This window comes from Cryptomeria japonica, chromosome 4 (genome assembly GCF_030272615.1).
Source record: "Cryptomeria japonica chromosome 4, Sugi_1.0, whole genome shotgun sequence".
Lineage (NCBI taxonomy): Eukaryota > Viridiplantae > Streptophyta > Pinopsida > Cupressales > Cupressaceae > Cryptomeria > Cryptomeria japonica.
The window spans coordinates 297,904,439-297,924,055 of record NC_081408.1 but is presented as its reverse complement, the minus strand read 5'-3'; the positions used below and the strand labels follow the sequence as shown (position 1 = coordinate 297,924,055).

The following is a 19,617-nucleotide window of genomic DNA, read 5'->3' as shown; positions in this document are numbered from 1 at the left end:
TCAGGAGCGAAATTTGCATTTTAGGCCTAATTCTTCCACCTTTTCACCCCTCAATTGCTTCCAAGGCATGATGACATCCTAACTAAGGCTTCAAGGCACAAAATTTAGTTCAAATTTGAAGCAAAGGGAGGATTCTATAAAATTTCGCTCTCGACCCTTTGGAAGGGTCAGGAGCGAATTTTATCTTTTGACCTCAAATCCATCATTGCTTTCACTTTCATTCAGTTCCTAAGGCAAGTATATATCCATCCTCTCTCCACCATGTCCTAGGAACAAAGATCTTGGCTTGAATAAGGAGGAAAATAGTGTTTTAAGAAATTTCGCTCTAGACCCTTTGGAAGGGTCAGGAGCGAAATTCTTCCTTAGGCTCATTTCATACTTCCTTTCTCCTTTCTTTGCCTTGAACTTGACTTATCAAATTTCCTCTTACCATAATCAAGTCAATTCGCCATCTATTTAGCTTAAAACAAGGTCCTTTTGGGTAAACTAAGCAAAATAAAGAGTCTTGCTAGGACTTTCACTCTGGACCCTTTGGAAGGGTCAGGAGCGAAATTTGAATTTGGCTTGATCTTCCTTCACAAAACTTCATTTCTCATCCTTTAATCATCTAAAACAAGCCTTTTGCCTTGAAGAAATGCTTGGGAATGAGTTAGTTTGTAAGTTGGAGCAAGGTATAATGCTTCATGGAGAAATTCGCTCTGGACCCTTTGGAAGGGTCAGGAGCGAAATTGCTCAATTAGGCTCAATTCTCATCCTTTTTCACCCATCTTTGCTTTAGACTTGATCTTTGATCCTTTTCTCTGCCATGCATGACCACCATTCAATGTCCTTAGTGAAGAAATAAGTCTTTTGGGGAATTTCACTTTGGGCCCTTTGGAAGGGTCAAGAGCGAAATTTTGCTTTTTGCACAAATTCCTCACTTTTCCTCACTTCACTCTGTTTCACGCATCGAATCTCTATTCATACGTCATAAGGACAAGGTTTTTTGATGCAAATTAGGACCAAGAAGGGAGATATTAGGAAATTCGCTCTTGACCCTTTGGAAGGGTCAGGAGCGAAATTGAGGAATTTGCCTTAGATATCACTCAAACATTCAAACTTCTCCCTCAATCACATTGCTCTTACCTCAAGACATGCTAACAAACCACCTTAAAGGAGTTCCTGGCTCAAAAGTTGGATGAAAAGTGCATTTTAACCATTTTGCCTCGGTACCCCTGGAAGGACAGGACCTATCCAGGAATTTCGCTCTATACCCTTTGGAAGTGTCGGAAGCGAAATTTGTCTTTTAGGCTTAAATCTTGACCTTTTTCCCAAATTCCCACGTCTAAGCTTATCCAAGGCATCTCCAAAGGTGAACTCAAGTTTATTTCCAAATTTCAAAGTCTAGGCTTGGTCGTTAGGCATTTCCAAGGGCAAAATAGGTCAATTTTATGACAATCAATGCCTAGAGCTTCATCATTCATCAACTGGACCAATCTCCAACCCTCAGAGGGAAAATCCTTGATGATACTCACTCACAAACCTTCATTCACTCCATTAACTCAAAGACATAACCTAGAAAAAAGAGCAAAGGCCTGACCTGGAGAAGGCTTTCAAAGAGACCCTGACCTGGACCACCTACTGACCCACCTCAACTCAAGCAGAGCCTGCTATCCTAATGAACCCAATGAACCCCCTGGCGACCCTTCAATGCAAAGACTAATAGCCAAGACCAGACAACCAAGCAAACTAAACTAACCCTAGAAAGCAAAAAGTAGGGGGTCCCCATTTCAATGGGGCGATGTGTGAATACGTCACAACAAGACCCTCATTGGGAATTTCCATGGGTTAAACAATCTTGCATGCTTCCTATGGAGATATTTCCCCCTTGAGTCCCCATTGCATAAATCAAGAGTTAATTCATTGTGTATTTCTAGAGCTTTTTCTGCGTCTTGATGTTGACCTATGAATTTTGTTAACCTTTTTAGCTCAGATAGGGACTTCCACACAAGTTTGTATGAACATGAGGAAATATTTCAAGTGATTCAAGTTATTCTATTTTGCATTTCACTTTGATGGATTAAAGTGCAAGTCTTTCATTTGGTTAAATAAGTCAAATAAAGTGTAAATATGCATTAGCGATTTAGACGTAGGTTCCATCTCATCCCTGTAACTGATAAGGAAGCTTTTTGTAAGTAGAGTTGATTTCTTAGAAGATGATATTTTTAGCTAAATTGGTATAAAGATAGGAGCAAGATAGAAATATTGTAACATACTAAATATAGTGAATATCCGAGCAAGTGTGAGTAACATCGGTTGTGAAGGTTACCTTGAAAACTGTTTGTAAGGTGTAATTATTTGTGTATGCTTCCTCATTTGAAGTTTTCAGTTATTGTGTAATTGATTCAATGTTTTCTAACACTAGAAAATTAGTCACCAGGGTTTGAAAATTTCTTCAAATTCATGGTAATATATGGTTCGCCTAGTTCTTGGATTGGTCTTTGTTGTCACAAAAGTTTGCACCCTTGTTGAGCTATCAACCTAGCAACCTTGTGAAACGTGGAAACAACCCCAAAATGTGGGACCTTAAGGTGTTGAATCTTTGGAGAAGGTCGACCTCCTTCCTAATCTAGGTGCAAGTGTTGAACCAACCCAACACTTCAAATCCTACTTTTAAACCTACTCTAACAGCTTGTAGGAGAAAAAAGGTGAGGAAATGCAGAAAGTAAAGAGGTGATGCACCAAGATAAGAGATGTTTCTCCCCGCCCCACTATGACAAAAGAACCAATCAAAATACCTTGGAGATGCACAAATTTCAATTGCATGAATGACACCAAACACATGTATGGATGTTAGGGTTTACTAAATGTCAAAAGGGAAGAAGGTTTCCAACAAGTCACACTTAGAAACAAGTCAACATAGCATATCTATGAGAGAAAGCCATGAAAATAAACTTATCACGAAGGTAAGAAAACATACACAGCATGCATAAGTCAGAGAGGCAAGAATGATGATTCTGATTCATTCTCAGGCCAACGGCCAAACTTATAGTTGCAGAAATGCCAGAAATATACAAGTCTTAAAGAGAAGTCAAAGACCAGAAGATAGCTTGAACTAACAAGGAGAGAACCCTTACAATGAGGCTTAACAACCTATTTATAGCAAATTGGTCGCAAAGAAGGAACCAATAGTCAAAGAGGGGAAAACCTAACTCTAGCATGTACAGGAGAATGTCAGTCTGAGAAGATAGGGAAGTGGCTAGGTTTGACACGATGAAGCATGCAAGAAATTGACCATAGCCTGACAAGTCAATCCCAAGAAGAAAAGTACTTCTAAAAGGTGGATTGCCTGACAATCCACAGATAGAGCATGCAGCCCTGACATGAAAGCCATCTAGCATCCATAAATAGGCATGGCCTTGCACTCCACTTGATGGCAACCTGCAAAATACAATAAATGTGCCCCCGTAGCTCCACGAATCAAAGTACACAAATTGTAGGAGTTGGTGAAGCATTAAAAGCCCTCAGTGTTGATCATGCCATCTAGAAGTGTTGTTGGTCACTGGAGATCAGGCATCAAGCCTTTAGGAAACCAACGCTAAGGATGAGGAGTTAGAAACTTCGGAGTCCAAAAGACCAAAGGCACAAGAGGGAAGCAAGAGAGGGACTTTGGGTTCAAGGAAACAATCTAACACTTACCAAAAGAGTAAGGGTTAGACCAATTCCCCAAAATCTGAAATCCAATAAAGGAAGCAATTTCGGAATTCAAGGTTCGAGGAAACAGCCTAATGCTTACCAAAAGAGTAAGGCTTAGACTGGTTCCCTGAAATCCAAAATCTAACAAAGGAAGTAATTTCGAATTTCGGGGTTAGGGGAAACAGTCTAACACTTACCAAAACAGTAAGGGTTAGACCAATTCCCCAAAATACAAAATCCGACAAATGAAAGGATTTCGGATTTTGGGGTTCAGGAAACAATCTAACGCTTACCAAAAGAGTAAGGGTTAGACAAGTCCCCCAAAATCCGAAATTCAACAAAGGAATGGATTTCAAATTTTAGGGTTCAGGAAACTATCTAACGCTTACCAAAAGAGTAAGGGTTACCATTAGACCAATTCCCTGAAATTTGAAATCCAACAAAGGGATTTTGAATTTCGAGGTTTACGGAAACAGTCTAATGCTTACCAAAAGAGTAAGGGTTAGACCAATTCCCGAAATTCGAAATCCAACAAAGGAAGAGATTTTGAATTTTAGGTTTCAGGGAAACAATCTATTTCGGATTTCAAGGTTCATGGAAACAATCTAACACTAACCAAAAGAGTAAGGGTTAGACCAATTCCTCGGAATCCAACAAAGAAAGGAATTTTGAAATTCAGGGTTTAGGGAAACAATCTAATGCTTACCAAAAGAGTAAGGGTTAGACTAGTTCCCCGAAATCCAAAATCCGACATCCTTTAAGGGAACGATAGTAGGTCAGTGGACCCCGAGGTATTGAAGGCAAGATGCAAGGACGAAGGGAAAAGGCCCGAAGTCCACCTCATGACAAAAGAACACTTCAGCATTTTCCCGATTCCCTGACTTGGCACTTGATCAAATGAGGCAAAACTAGTCCATGGAATGTATCTCTAACTAGTTCTCACTAATGTACCAAGGGTGTCATAAAATCACAACAGTCTCTTAGCTCAGAAGCTAGTCACAACATGTATGGCTTGACGATGTAATTTGGTAGGGAGCTGTGAGCCACCTATTGGCTTAGTCTAGCTTGGAGTAAAGACTTTTAAGATCCTGGCATTAGAACAACCTTGGCTCTTTGAGAAAATTGCATCTCCTTAGAAATGTACTTTTTTGAAAGCTCAAATGTTTATTGATAAAGTTGTAAACTATTTATTGATTAAATTATAAAGTGGTATCAATTCATTTGGAACATGAAGTAATACTCCTTGAATTTTTTATGTAAGTTTTGTCAATTTTGAGTAAATGGTTGTAAAAACACTATGAAATGTGATTTTATTTTTATATTATGTTAAGATGTGAAGTGATTATGGGTTTTTTTTTGGTTGTGTAAATTGTCAAGATATGAAGTGATTATGCATTTTATTGTGGTTGGGTAAATTTATATTGAAATGGGCAAGCCTAGATTTGGTTTGTGTTGAAATTTATTATATCAAATGTGTTTGGAAATGAAAATGAGTGTAGTTCCTTTGGAAACATAGCTTAAAAGTAATTCTCATTATTTATGTGATTTCAATAGCTTTTACCACACTAGGCATACGTAGGAATGATAGCTAAGATAGGTTACTTCCCTAGAACACTGCATATTTAAGTGTTTTGGTTGAAAATTCGATAAATTTGCCAAAGAGGTGAAGTATTGGCCTATGACGGGGCAAGTTTGTACATTAACAGAAATAGTGAACATGTGTCTGCCACAATGAATAGAGACATCCCTACAATAAACAGCATCTTCACCACTTGTGTAAAGGGCGAACATGCCTTAGAGACTTGTAAATATGTGTTTTTGTATGTTCATAAAATGAAAATTATTTTCAATAATTATCTAGTATTATTCATGCATGTTGACATTAACCAATGGAGGTACCATATCTCTACTACAGATAAATGATACTTATACTCTTGTTCATGTTATACTATTATGAGTTGTAATACTGGCATTATTAGCATAGGAGATAAATGAACTCTGAAAAGGGACTTAACATTATGTTCTTGATAATGATGAGAAGATTTGCAAGGCTCGCAAAAGCCTTTGTTGTTGTTAACTTGGAAGAAATTAAAGGTTATGAAAATTGACGAATATGAGGATGAAGAATTTATCCCTAAACAAGATAAGGAAGTGTCTGGGGAGGACTTCTCCCAAGAAGATTTTGAGGAGAATGAGCATGATGATCATGAGGATGAACAGAGGAAGGATGGAGGGGATTCTAAGGAGGAAGGAATAGCTGAAAAGGCCCAGGAAGAGGAGAAAAGTATAGCTAATGCTGAATAAGGTGAGGAATATGAAGAGGAAGAAGATATTTTAGTAACTTTTTCTCAGAGTATGGAGGATGATGAGGAAAGAGTTGGGGACAGGGATGATTGTTATGATAAAAAAAAATAGTAAGCACTACCAAAGCTGAAATGACCAATCTGGAAACTAGAATGGTGGACATGAAGAAAAAGATAGAAGGTAACAGCTACTCTGAGAAAATGAAGAGGATGGAAACTGCCCTTGGAAAACTTATCACTGATATTTAAGGAATAATGATGAAGGTTGTGATGAGAATTGTCTCCAACCACTCAAAAATTATAAAACAGCAAGATAAAGACAAAGACACTCAAGTGGAGAGTAACAACAACAAGAAGGTTATGCACAATCAAGCGAAAGATGCATGGGAGGAGTCGCTTGACTCCCTAGTTGAAGATAGGAACATCATTCATTCATGCTATTTCTACGTCTTTGGAGTTGTTTTCTATTTAGTTAGCTGCTTTTTTGGTCAGGTGGTGCTATTGTTTTGTCTCTTATCTTTGAATATTTTACTTTAAACTGTCTTTGTATTGAACTTATGGGATCAAGGCGCTTTCCCTACTAATCTAATCTGTAATGTCCCTTTTCGTAGATGCCCTAGTTTTTTGCCCTAAAATCACAAATCCAAAATGAGATAAGGGCAAACATAGTTAGGGATAGAATCTTCATTTAAGAACAAGAAGAAATAAGCCTATTTTTTGGAACCCGCAATGAGATTAGACAATAATGTAGATATAACTCATGAAATACATCCAATTCTAGGTTTAGGATATATATGTGTGTGTTTATATATATATTGATCGACAACCAATATCAACAATTACATGGAAACTCAACCATAACGAGGGTTGAGTTGGAAGACATGATGAGGTGCCCCAAGTATAATCCACCCTAGGCCCAACAGCAAGATCTTATCCTCTATGGCCCCATGTGGTCCTTATCCGATGGTCCTCAACCATCATCATGAGGTGGTGTACCTAGTGAGGGCTTGACACCGGTCCCATCCATCCTATCAACCTCTCACCTCTTATGATAGATTCACTTCCATATGGAGATAGTAGGGAAGCTACAATAAGGTGCCTTTGACCCTCATCTAGTCATCATCCTAATACCTTAACAATTTAACTTCTTGTATTTGTGAAACATGGTGGAGAAAAAGGGAGAGACTAGGGAGAGTGCCCCAGAAACCATCTCTTCCTAGACTCAAAGACCGTACCTTTGTACTCCTTTGGCCTCTATGGGCTCATCTTGTCCCACTTCGAGGTGGCCTATCTAAAAGAATGCTCATACACTGTACCCCTCCTATAATCCTCTCACACTCAAAGAGACAACCCTTTATAACAATGAACAATTTGACAACCCTTCTTAATTATTGATTGTGATTATAAATACAAATTAGTATTTATTTAATAATTATTGTGAATCTTAGTTAACAATAATTATTGATTGTGATTATAAAATGCAAATCAATATCTATTTAATAATTATTATGAATATTGGTTAATGAACAAATAGTTTAGATCCTCTTCAAATAGTGTGTAAATACTCAAGATATAAGGGATATTACATAATCAAAAACACTATGTTCTTGATCATGCATTAATGAATGGAAAGGAGACAGATATTCCCTCCTCTCAATTGTTGCTTTCAAGGAAAATGTTCTCTCTCCCCTTTAGCAATTGTATGTGCTTGAATAAAAGAAAAGCCGTCTTTATTTAATAAGAAGTAATTTGTCAAATTGTCGATTGTTATTGAATCTACCATTGAAATAAATGTAAAGACTTATAAAGGTATTCTTCATCATTATAATCTCTGCCCTTATCTCTTGTTAAGTTGAAAAAGGTTAACATAGCTTTATCTTGTGTTAGCTTTTGATCATGCAATATAAAGAAAAGGAAATTACTAATTCTTGGTTATTTATATACCATGCTTAGCAAGTTAGATATACTCATTTGCTATGTAGTAAAGCGTTCATCTTCTTTTGGATTGCTGCCTTGGAAGAGTTTAGCCCTTCCTTTTTCCTATAGAGTACCTTGGAGGAATGGCCATCTTGACACTGCCACATCCTTTGATCACATGGATCGATGACATTCATCCTTTCATATACTTTTATAGCATAGGGTGTGTAGCATGGAAATATGTACCACCTGCACTCAAATTTTATTTTTAGTCTTCATTTCTCTTGCAAGGCTTACAAAAGCCTCTGTTGTTGTTAACTTGAAAGAAATTAAAGGTTAGACAATTGTTTCTGATAATGAGGAGGATGAATCTAAGGATGAGGAATTTCTCCTTCAACAAGATGTGGAAGTGTCTGAGGATGATTTATCCCAAGAAGATTTTGAGGAGAATGAGCAGGATGATTATAAGCATAGTTTTAAAACTCACGGACTCGCCGCGGACTCACCACGGACTCGCAAGTCCTTGGGAGCCGCAAGTCCAGGTGAGTCCTTGCGAAAGACTCGCGAGTCTTTCGCAAAGACTCTCGCGAGTCCTTTGCTCGGACTCGCAAGTCTTTCGCAGGGACTCGCGGGCCCAAAAAAGACGCCCGTAAAGGGTTAAAACTGCGGTTTTTTTTAATTTTTCACTTCATTTTTATTTTTGTTTGGTTTTAGCAGGTTTGTAGGGTTTGAAGGAGTAGAGGGAAGAAGAAAAAATCAGCAAGAGAGATCTAGGTAAGGATTTTTTCTCTTTCTTTTTTTTTCATTTGAATCATTTCATTGTTTTGAAACTCAAAAAAATCTTGAAAAACAAGGGGATATGCTGCCAAATTTTTTTCTATTTTCTTTCCTAAGTTATTTCCTTTTTTTTTTTCTTGTTTTTGAATGTTGTTTTTCTCAAATGATTCATTGTCATTTTTTTTGTTGATTTTCCATAAAACCCTGCTGATTTTTTTTTTTTCATGTTAAATCAGCAATGGCAAGTTCAACTCCAAGGGCAACCCCAAGGTCAGGAAGACAAAGAGATAAAGCATGGAAATATGGGATTGCAGGAAGCAAAAAGGGGGAGGTCACTTGCACCGAATGTACAAAATGGATGACTAGTGGAATCAATAGATTAAAATACCACCTTGCACAAATACCTGGATATGGTGTGGAGGCACGCCCCAAATCAACTCCTAAAATTATTGGAGAGATGAAGGCCATTCTTGTTGAGAATGATATGCATAAGGAAGAAAGGCAAAAAACAAGAGAAGCCATGGCAGCTGCAATGAATCCCACATTGTCCACTTTGGGTCCCATTGGTCACACTCGAGGTCGTCAGTCACTTTCATCTTTTGGTGACAATGAGGGTGAGGCTAGTGGCACTCCTGTTAGATGAGACCCTAATTTTTTTGTACCACGCAATGTTCTAGGTGCACAACCTTCACTTGAAGGTACAAGATGGAATAAAGAGAAGCATGAACAAGCACGGATAGCAGCTTCAAACTTTTGGTTTTCCAATAATCTATCTTTCAATGCAGCAAACAATGTGTATTGGGAAGGTTTTGTTAATGCAATAATAGTTGCGGGTAAGGGGTTTAAGGCGCCAACAGGTCATGACTTCAGTGGCCCATTGCTAGAGAAAGCTGTGCAAAATATACAAGGTGTGGTTGATGATCAGAAAAGGTATTGGAAGAGAAAAGGATGCAGCATTTTATCTGATGGATGGACAGATAGACGGAATAGGACTCTTCTCAACTTCTTGGTGGCTTCAAATGGTGCAATGGTATTATTCATAAAGTTTGTTGATGCCTCAAATGAAATAAAAAATGCAGAGACTTTGTGTAATCTGTTGGATGGTGTGGGTTCAGGAAGTTGGAGTTGAGAATGTTGTCCAAATTATCACGGACAACGCAGCTGCATATGTATCTGCAGGTAGAATGCTTATGGAGAGGCATCCTTCGATTACATGGAGTCCTTGTGCTGCACATTGCTTGGACTTGGTGCTAGAGGACATTGGGAAGATTGGATGGGTGAAGGAGGTGGTTGAAGATGCAAGAAGTGTCACCAAATTCATCTACAACCATACTTGGGTGCTTGCTTTGATGAGAAAACACACAAATGGCAAGAACCTTATGCGACCTGGAGTGACACGATTTGCTAGCCACTTCATCACTTTGCAGAGCATTCTTAGTATCATTCCTCATCTTAGGCAAATGTTTGTGTCAAATGCTTGGTTGGGGTCTGCATACTCCAAAAGACCTGAAGCAGAGAAGATTGTGAGCATTGTTTTTGATGAAGGATTCAATAAAAGTGGAGAGGAGTTGACTGCGGTAAGTAACAAACACAAGTAAAGTTTATACAATCTTATCTATTTGCTTATTTTATTTTTTAGGGGTTGATTTTGTACTAATTTAAAATTTGTTTTCATTTTTTTAGGTGACAGAACCTTTTGTAAGGGTTCTTCATATGGTGGATGGAGAGGGCATGCCAATGGGTTTCATTTATGAAGCCATGGATAGGGCCAAAGAGGCCATTTCACATTACCATCGTGGAAATACAAGAAAATGTGAAATCCTTTTGTGCATCATTGATCGTAGGTGGACAAACCAACTCCACCAACCGATACATGCCTTCGCCTACTTTTTGAACCCGAAATTCTACTTCTCTGATTCATTTAGGGCTGATGAGGAGGTCATGGCAGGTGTTATTACATGCATTGATAAGATGACACCTGATCCTGAGTTGAGAGACAAGGTTCTTGATGAGTTGGAGGTGAGATTTGACATTTGCAATTGCTCTATCTTTATTTATGAATTTGGAAATGTTCATTATTGAATTTGAGTTTGACACTTTGACTATCTATTTCTGAATTTGGAAATGTTCATTGTTCCAGATTTACAAAAGTGCGGAGGGGAGACTCTTCTCATCACAACTAGCAATTGATAGGAGAGGAAGACAACAACCAGGTAAAAAATTTAGTAACTTAGTTCAATAGTGCAAGAAAAAACCTACAAACTTGATTGTTACATTTTTTTCTCAATTCTAATATTTCTAAATGTTTTTTGTAGATTTATGGTGGGAGAATTATGGTGCTGGCATGCCTAATCTTCAAAAGATAGCTATCCGTGTTTTGTCTCAGCCATGCAGTGCTTCTAGGTGTGAACGAAATTGGAGTGTATTTGAGAGCATTCACACAAAGAAAAATAGATTGTCACAAAAGCGGCTCAATGATCTAGTATTTGTTCGGTACAACCTTCGCCTTCAAGTTAGACAGCTGGAGGGTGTTTCACATGAGGCCATTGACTTGGATGAAATTGATCCATATAATGATTGGACCATGAATGAACAAAATGATGGTGACGATGTCCTCCTTACCAAAGAAGAAATTGCAGAAATAGAGAGAGGAGCAGCACATGATGCAGAAGGAGCAAGATTGGATGAAATGGAGGATGAAGATGAGGATGAAGATGAGGACGATGATGAGGACTTTGACTTTGAAGAAGAATCATCTCACCATTTAGATACCACAACACCCACTGCTACTACTTCTAGCTCAAGGCCTGAAAAATTGAGCTATATTAGGAAAAATACAAAGAGGAAGATGTAGTCTTCTCTTTGGTTTGTTCATTCACATTGTTGTTTTTCACATTTGGAGTTGGACTTGGACATATCATTATATGTAATTTTGTGAACATTTATATACTTATGCTGCCATTATAGTATTATACATTTTAGAGTTGAAACTTGAAACTTGAATATGCTGCAAAACTTGAATATGCTGCCATGAATGATGAAATTTCAAATATTGCGTGTTTGTAGATCATATGACATGTGTAATGTTTCAATTATGGCACTTATGTTCTCTAAATGCATTAATTTCTTTATGTTTTTTTTGCCGAGTATTTCGCGAGTCTTTCACGAGTCCAAGTCCGAGTCCAAATTTTTGGCTTGCCGAGTCCGAGGCGAGTCCGAGATTTTCAACTATGACTATAAGGATGAATAGGGGAAGGATGGAGGGGATTCTGAGGAAAGAATAGATGAGGAGGACAAGGGAAATGAGAAAAGTAAAGTAATTAATGCTGAATAAAGTGAGGAAGAGAAAGACCTAAGAGAGGAAGAGGATATTTAAGTGACTTTTTCTCTACGTAAAGAAGCTGATGAGGAAAAATCTAGGGACAGGAATGATGGTGATGATAATAAAATGGACATCCTGAGCACTGCCAAAGCTGAATTGTCTCATCTGCAGATTAGACTGGGGGACATGGAGAAAAAGATGGAAGGTAATAGCTACAACGAGAAAAAGAAAGGACGGAAACTACCCTTGGAAAACTTATCACTGATACTTAAGGAATAATGATGAAGGTGGTGATGGGAACTATCTCCAGTGATTCAAAAATTAAAAAGTAGAAGCAGGGTAAAGACAAAACACTCAGGCAGAGGTCAACAACAGCATGAAGGTTATGCACAATCAGGTGAAAGATACTTGGAAGGAGTCGCTTGACTCCCAAGTTGAAGAATATTCGAACATCATTCATTGATGTTGTTTCTGGCTCTTTGGAGCTTTTTTCTATTTAGCTAGTTGTCATTTGGTCAGGTAATGCTCTTGTTTGTTGGGTTAAGTGCAAGCCTGCTTGCTTACTTTCTATCTTTTACCTTTGAATGTTTTGCTAAGCTGTATTTGTACTGAACTTATGGGATCAGGGCCCTTCCCCTACTATTCTAATCAAAAACATTAAGTTCTTGACTATGCATTAATGAATGGAAAGGAGACATTCATTCCCTCCTCTCATTTATTACTTTCAAGGAAAATTTTCTCTCTCTCCATTAGCAATTGTATGTGCCTGAATAAAAGAAAATATGTTTTTATTTACTAAGAAGTAATCTGTCAAATTGTTCATTGTTATTGAATCTACCATTGAAATGAATGTAAATTGTTCAAAGATGTTCATTGTTCATTATAATATCTACCCTTATCTCTTGTGAAGTTGAAAATGGTTAACATAGATTCATCTTGTGTTGGTTTATGATCATGCAATATAAAGAAAAGGAAATGATTAGTTCTTGGTTATTTATCTATCATGCTTAGCAAGTTAGATAGATTCATATGCTGATTGGACATGCTAGTAGTCAAGTGTTCATCTTCTTTTGGATTACTGCCTTGGAAGAATGTAGCCCTTCCTCTTCCATATAGGAGTACCTTGGAGGAATGGCCATCTTGAAAATGCCACACCCCTTCATATCCTTCTATAGCATAGGGTCTGTAGCATGGGAATGTGTACCTCCTGCACTCAGATTTTATTTATTTTATTCATTTGTCTTACTTCCATGAATGTTGGGTAACAAGTGCCATTACAGCAGTGCCTTTATGCTTCACAAAAATTTTATTGGTTGTGCTTTGTTTCTTTTGTCCATGTTGGATTTTGGGCATTACAATGTGAAAAGCACACAGAAAATACTGAGAAGGGGGGTGAATCAGTATTCTAAACTTTCAAACATGAAAGCACATAGAATAAAATGCAGAGAATAAACAAGGATTCAGGAACACCAATTTTCACATGGAAAACCCATTCGGGTAAAAAACCACAGCTGATCAATAACTTCTATAAGTCAAGTGGGAACCAACCCAAATTACATGAGTGAGCACCAACTCACTGAGAGCACAGACCCCCCTTGAAGCACCAACATCTTTCAACTTAAGCACCAACTCCGGATTTCAAACCATACAGGAACAGAAAATTTAGAAGTGAACAACACAACATTACATATCATTTCAGCCTTTTTATACAATACCAGTTCACATTCAGATATGTTGCTTTTACACAGAGATGACAAACCTCCACCCTTAAGATTAACAAACTAGTTCAATCACAGACATATGCACACACTAATCGATATAGATTCTTTTCTTCAAAAATACATTTGTTGCACAATCTCAACCTCCAACCTTTTGAAAGTGAAAGCACACAAAAATATATCTATTCAGAATAGGACACCTTCATTTTTTGAATGCTTTTATCACAGCATAATATTTTTCAATGATCTCAATTCAAACAGGATTCTCTTCAAGTCCTTCAATACATCTCCTGTATTGGAGAGAACGATTCCCTCTTTCTGCACAAACAGCCAGCATTCAATAATGACCCACCAAACATAAAAACACTGCCCTTATCAGCTGTTGGCAAAGACGTTTTTTCAGAAAATAAAAAAGCAATGAAGGAAAATGGCAACCATTCTTTTCAAATACGTTGCTGAATAAAAGCAACTACAATGCACACAACTTCAATGCACACATGCACCACTAAACTCAGACTCCACCAAATGCAGGAACGTCATTTCCACTCCCCTAAAAAAACCACAATTGAACCTGTTTTAACTCCACACAAAACATCTTTCCAATAAAAACTCCTTATTTTTAAGGAGAACTTTCCAAAACGTGCAGATACATAACATCAACTCTCTGTGACATTGATTTTTTAAAAAGCGTTGATCGCATATTTTTATCTGCGGAGAACCATACACAAATCAAAAACATTTCTTTTATATCGCATAACGACTTCTGTTTTTCCAAAACCAAAAAAAACGAAAGTGTTTTTTTACAGTATTAAAATCAATGACAACCTTTTGTCAATAAACCCAAAAGAAATCATGCAACACGATACTCATGAGGCCTTTATCAAATCCACCATCTGAGCAAATAAACCATAGCGGAACCAAATACCACAAAACTTAAACAATTTTTCACACCCAATCATTTCAACAAATGATTAATGTAACAAATGCACCAAAAGAATATCGACACATCTAAAAGAAACGCTGGAAGAAGTGACAGGCTTTCAGAAACAAAACAAGTGAAGACTACGATTACATAAAACTGTTCTGATTACTCCGCAGTGACACTTAAGTTCACGTTCAGCAATAACCCTCCGCTTGGCTATGTCATAGTTCACGATTTAAAAGATTTGTTCAGTCTGCCAATTCTGTTTTCTTCCATGAATTTTAACGTTTTTAAACTTTACCACCATAATTAAATTCACAAAGATCAACCATTACATACACTTGATGACATGTCAACAAAAAAAATGACTTGGCAATCATTAACAAGTGAAGTAGACACCCAAGCAGCTCAACCAAACACCCAGGTAGCTCAAGCAAGCTGGCAAGTAGCTCAAGCAGACAAGCAAGAAGCTCAACCAGACACCCAAGTAGCTCAAGCAAACTGACAAATTGCTCAAACAGACAAGCAAACAGCTCAATTCATTCTTCATTTCAATTCTTCTTTTCTGAATGATAACAAACAACCTTGACATCAATGACAAAATCTGCAACACAGTGCTTATTCCTAGGCCCCAACCAAAGCAAGTTTTTATCTCTAGATGAAGATGCAAACTTTTTGACAAGTAATTTAAAATCCCTGACCAGAATTTTCCAAATTCTTTACCCTTCTCTAGCTCAAGGAATAACAATCTATTCAGAGATAATGTTTCTGATTTTATAAGGAGATGTGCATCATGATATATTTGTAGAACACAGAAGTACTACTGAGAGAGGGGGGAGGGGGTGAATCAGTAGCGCATAAAATTTTAATCTTTCTTTACACCTTTAAACTTTTACCAAGTTCTAATCTGAAAACTGAAAAGCATAAAAGATGTAACAACGAAAACTGAGAATGATGCAACAGCACAAACACAAAGCACAAGATTTTATGTGGAAACCCAATGTGGGAAAACCACGGTGAGAAATGCCGCTAGGATCTACTGTCCTAATCTGACCTCACAATCAATACTCCGATTACGAAGTTTAAGGGCATCAACCCTAAGGAGTCTCCAAACCCCCGTCTCAAGAGCACCAACTCTTTCTCATGTACAAAGTGATATGGGCACCAACCCCTTCAACAAGAGCACCAACTCTTCAATTTCAAAACTACAAAAACTTGAGTATCAACTCACAAGAAAAAAACAATATAATACCCTTATACAAGTTCTCTTTTACAAACTGAAGCATATGAATTAAAAGAGACTTTTACTGAAAGATAGGCAAAACTGATTATTGGATGGTTCTGAATATCTGCAATAATTATGGTCTGAATACTGACGATCCAAACTGATAATCACTGTCAAAAATCTGCAATCAATGCTTCTTCTGATTCTATCAATTGTTGTATAAATCTGAAAGCTTTCAACCGCAGTCAGTAGTTATCTTAATACCTTTAATAGTATACGATTTTTATAAATATCAACTGCTATTAGAGTGTCTTATTTTTAAATGAAATCTGAACAATTGTTGAACCAAAGACATAAATAAGATTATACCGCTCTAACTTTCCTGTAACAGTGTTTGAAGAGCAGAAACCTTCAGATCAAATTAAAATCCTCAAGGTATTCTTTAGACTGCTTCAAAATTGCATTCTCCTGGTAGTGCATGAACATTCTCACATACAAGTCGATACATTTCTTGATTTGCTAACATACTAATTGATTTTCTCTGGACTATAGCTATATATACAATGTATATTTTCTGCCTTCCATACCCTCTCTGATAAAATAACAAATAACAGATCTTTCTTATTTTCTACGTGTCTCACACAATACACACAATACTCATATTTTAAAGTGTCACCAATCAGTCAGAAACTGTTTGCAAACAGTTATACTTATAACTATTTCCAACCACTTATGTAACTCCATTATAGTTTGAACTTCTTGTCCCTCTTAACACAAACACAAGTGATGAATAGTTTAAGACTAATTATAAACTTGTCTTCTCGGTTATAACTGCTTCCAAATATTAACTGTTCATAACCAACACCAAACTATTTATATTTGATCTCTAAGTTCATAACTTGAAACTCCAACAAAATGAATACAATCTGACTCGAATAACTGTATGTGATGATCTTCAATGAATCTGAATTCATTAATACAGCACAACATGAACAACAAATGATGGATACAGATCTGTTACAACTGAGAACCAGATAAATCCGATAGAATAAAAGGTAAAATAAATACTGGCAGATTGTATATTTTAACAGTTTTAACAATGTTATCCATCATTAACTTAAGTCTGACGTATGATCCTGAGTGTAAATCTGGAAATGCAGGTACAGATTCAAAAGTGTGGCTCTGAACATAAATCTGAAAGTGTGACCTTGAGTGTAAATCTGGAAATGCACGTAAATCTGGAAATGTAAACACAGATATGTATCCAGACAGAACTACAATCACCAATTTCAGGCTTCAATCCAATTTGTACATTTTGACATCAATGACAAGTACGTTAACAATATTTGCATTGGAACTCGACTTTACACATAGATGATTGGCATATATTGATATGAAACATGCATCTCACAGTTATAAACTGAAAATAATTCGCAGAAATAAATCTGATTACAGAACTGAGATAAATACAAATTTTAACCAGATATATGCAGGGCTGGTTTGCATTGGTAGTTTGAGAATATTGTTTGACAGTTTACAGGCAATTTTCACATACAAACTCTGACCTGAAAGTGCTGTCCAACAGGGTTTCACTGAGATGAACTCACCAGTCACGCCTAGAATCACCAAAAATCCTCCTCACGTCTTCCCAGAACTGGAAGCTACAGTCCGTGAGGTTCCCACGTGCCTGAAGAAGGTATCTAGTCCCACGTCCAGCAGGTATCTTGCATCATCTATCCACAAATCCATTGCCTAGCATAGAGAATGCCCACAGCCAGTCTTAGGTTAACCCCTCTTCCACACCAAGCACGCTCAGCTATCCTTCCACGCCATGCAAAGGGGCATGCAATATCCTTCATGACTGGGGTGAAGGTATACTCTCAGCAAAGTGGAAACCTTAACCAAATCGCCCAAGTTGGAAGTTTTGTGCGTCCAGCTGCAAACCCTATCAAGGCATCCTAAAATTGTTCATCATAATTTTCCTGGTTGGTCGTACAATCTCCAAAAATCCCTTCAATCCAGAAATTTATCTAGAGTAAGATTTCATAAATTTCTAAACCTCAATCGTTGTAGTCCAACTACAAAATCTAAGTGACTCCACTTGAACCAGCTAGGGTAGATAGTTTCACTACTGAAACCAGTATCCCTTAGGGTTTTTGTCCTAGGGCTTCTGCTCCTCAAGAAACTCTCCAAAATCCAAATAGAAGAAAATAATCCTAGCATAGTAAAAATGAGTTCCACAATGTTCTTTTATAACAACCAAGGAACATCTTCGAGAACCTTTTCAAATTCCCACTTTAAATAATTCATTAAGTAGAAGTAATAAAGTGACTTTAATATTTCCCTTGTAATATTTCACTTTGTCATTTTATGTCACTTTATTAAATTAATTAAATAACAATACCCATAAAATGTACTTTATTGGATAATATTAAATAATTAAATTAAATTATTCCCAAACTGCCAGACTTTAGCCTACAGGAACAAAATAGGCTAAGTGGTCTCCTAGGCTACTCCTCAAAAGGGGACATTACAAATAAATCCAATTGTTGACTTAAAAACCTCAACTTCCCTGATCTGATTGAGAAAATGTCCTAAAAAAGTCTTGGTTTATCTCACCTACAAAAAAGAGCCAAAGGTCATCAAACATATCGTATGCCATAAACTAGGAATTCCCTAAGAGAGAAACTTTCCAATAGAGAGAAGCAACGAAAAAGGATGTTGAAGTTAGATTTTACCTACACCAAAATGCCTTTGCAGCAGGCATATCTACAAAAAAGATGACAAATTGTCCCCTTTTGCAAAGAATGTGAAAAGCAGCTGAAATACCAAGTTCATGCAATTGTGTCCTAACTTCTGCCCTTGGTAAAACATTGATCATTCCAGGATGTGTTTGTAAAAGAAGATTTTGCCTTTCAAATGAACTAATAATATCAAAATAGTCCTAGCGGCAGAAAATCTGCAAAAAGACACAATTAACTGTCTCTTCTTCTACAAAGAATGCAAGTGAGTCTAAAATATCAACACCGTGCAAAGTTGCAAACATATCTTGGCTTTTGAGCCCTTAATCATGTTAGACTAATTGCCAACATCCCCCTTAGAATTCGGGACATGGACTAAGTGCCTCTCATAGATCTGTTTATCTCTGGTGTTTGTATCGAGCATTAACAAGTCAATCTTTTGGAGTAATGGCAAAAATGTTCCCACAAATGGTAACAGAGCTGGGTCACGGGTTCGAATCCCCTCAGGTGACGCTAAGGGGGAGATTGTTGGACTAATCAACAGCATCCTCCTTCAGATTCAGAACATGGAATAACTGCCTCCCGTGGATCCGTTTATCTCTGGCGTTTTGTATTGAGTGTTAACAGGTCGATCTTTTGGTGTAACACCAAACGTGTTCCAACAAATGAAGCATTAACCATTCCCACTTTTGTGTGTGCAAAAAGACCTTTGCATTCCAAATGGTTTGGCAGATACTTGCCACCACATTTTAAGATCAATGACACCCCATCTGTTATTCAAACAAGCAAAAGATGAAAAGTGTCTCGCTTGGAGATACCAATCTTTTAACACGTAATTATAAAACGCTTTTCCATTATTCTCCTTCCAATTCCTACAATAAGACTAGAGAATTCTTACCATCATTCATTTATTGGATGCTCCTTCGTCAAAGATCAGAAAGATAAAAAAGTGCTAAAGTGTACATAAGCATGCATATGTGTATATATTATCTAGATGAAAACAATGTTCTTCTAACC

At 37.2% G+C, this 19,617-nt stretch overlaps 1 protein-coding gene across 3 annotated transcripts in view; it reads right to left on the bottom strand.

Annotated features, from left to right (window-relative positions):
• The window catches only part of LOC131064178 (uncharacterized), a 142,156-nt gene that overhangs the window by 111,869 nt on the left and 10,670 nt on the right, over positions 1-19,617 (bottom strand). The gene's annotated exons all lie outside the window — the stretch shown is intronic.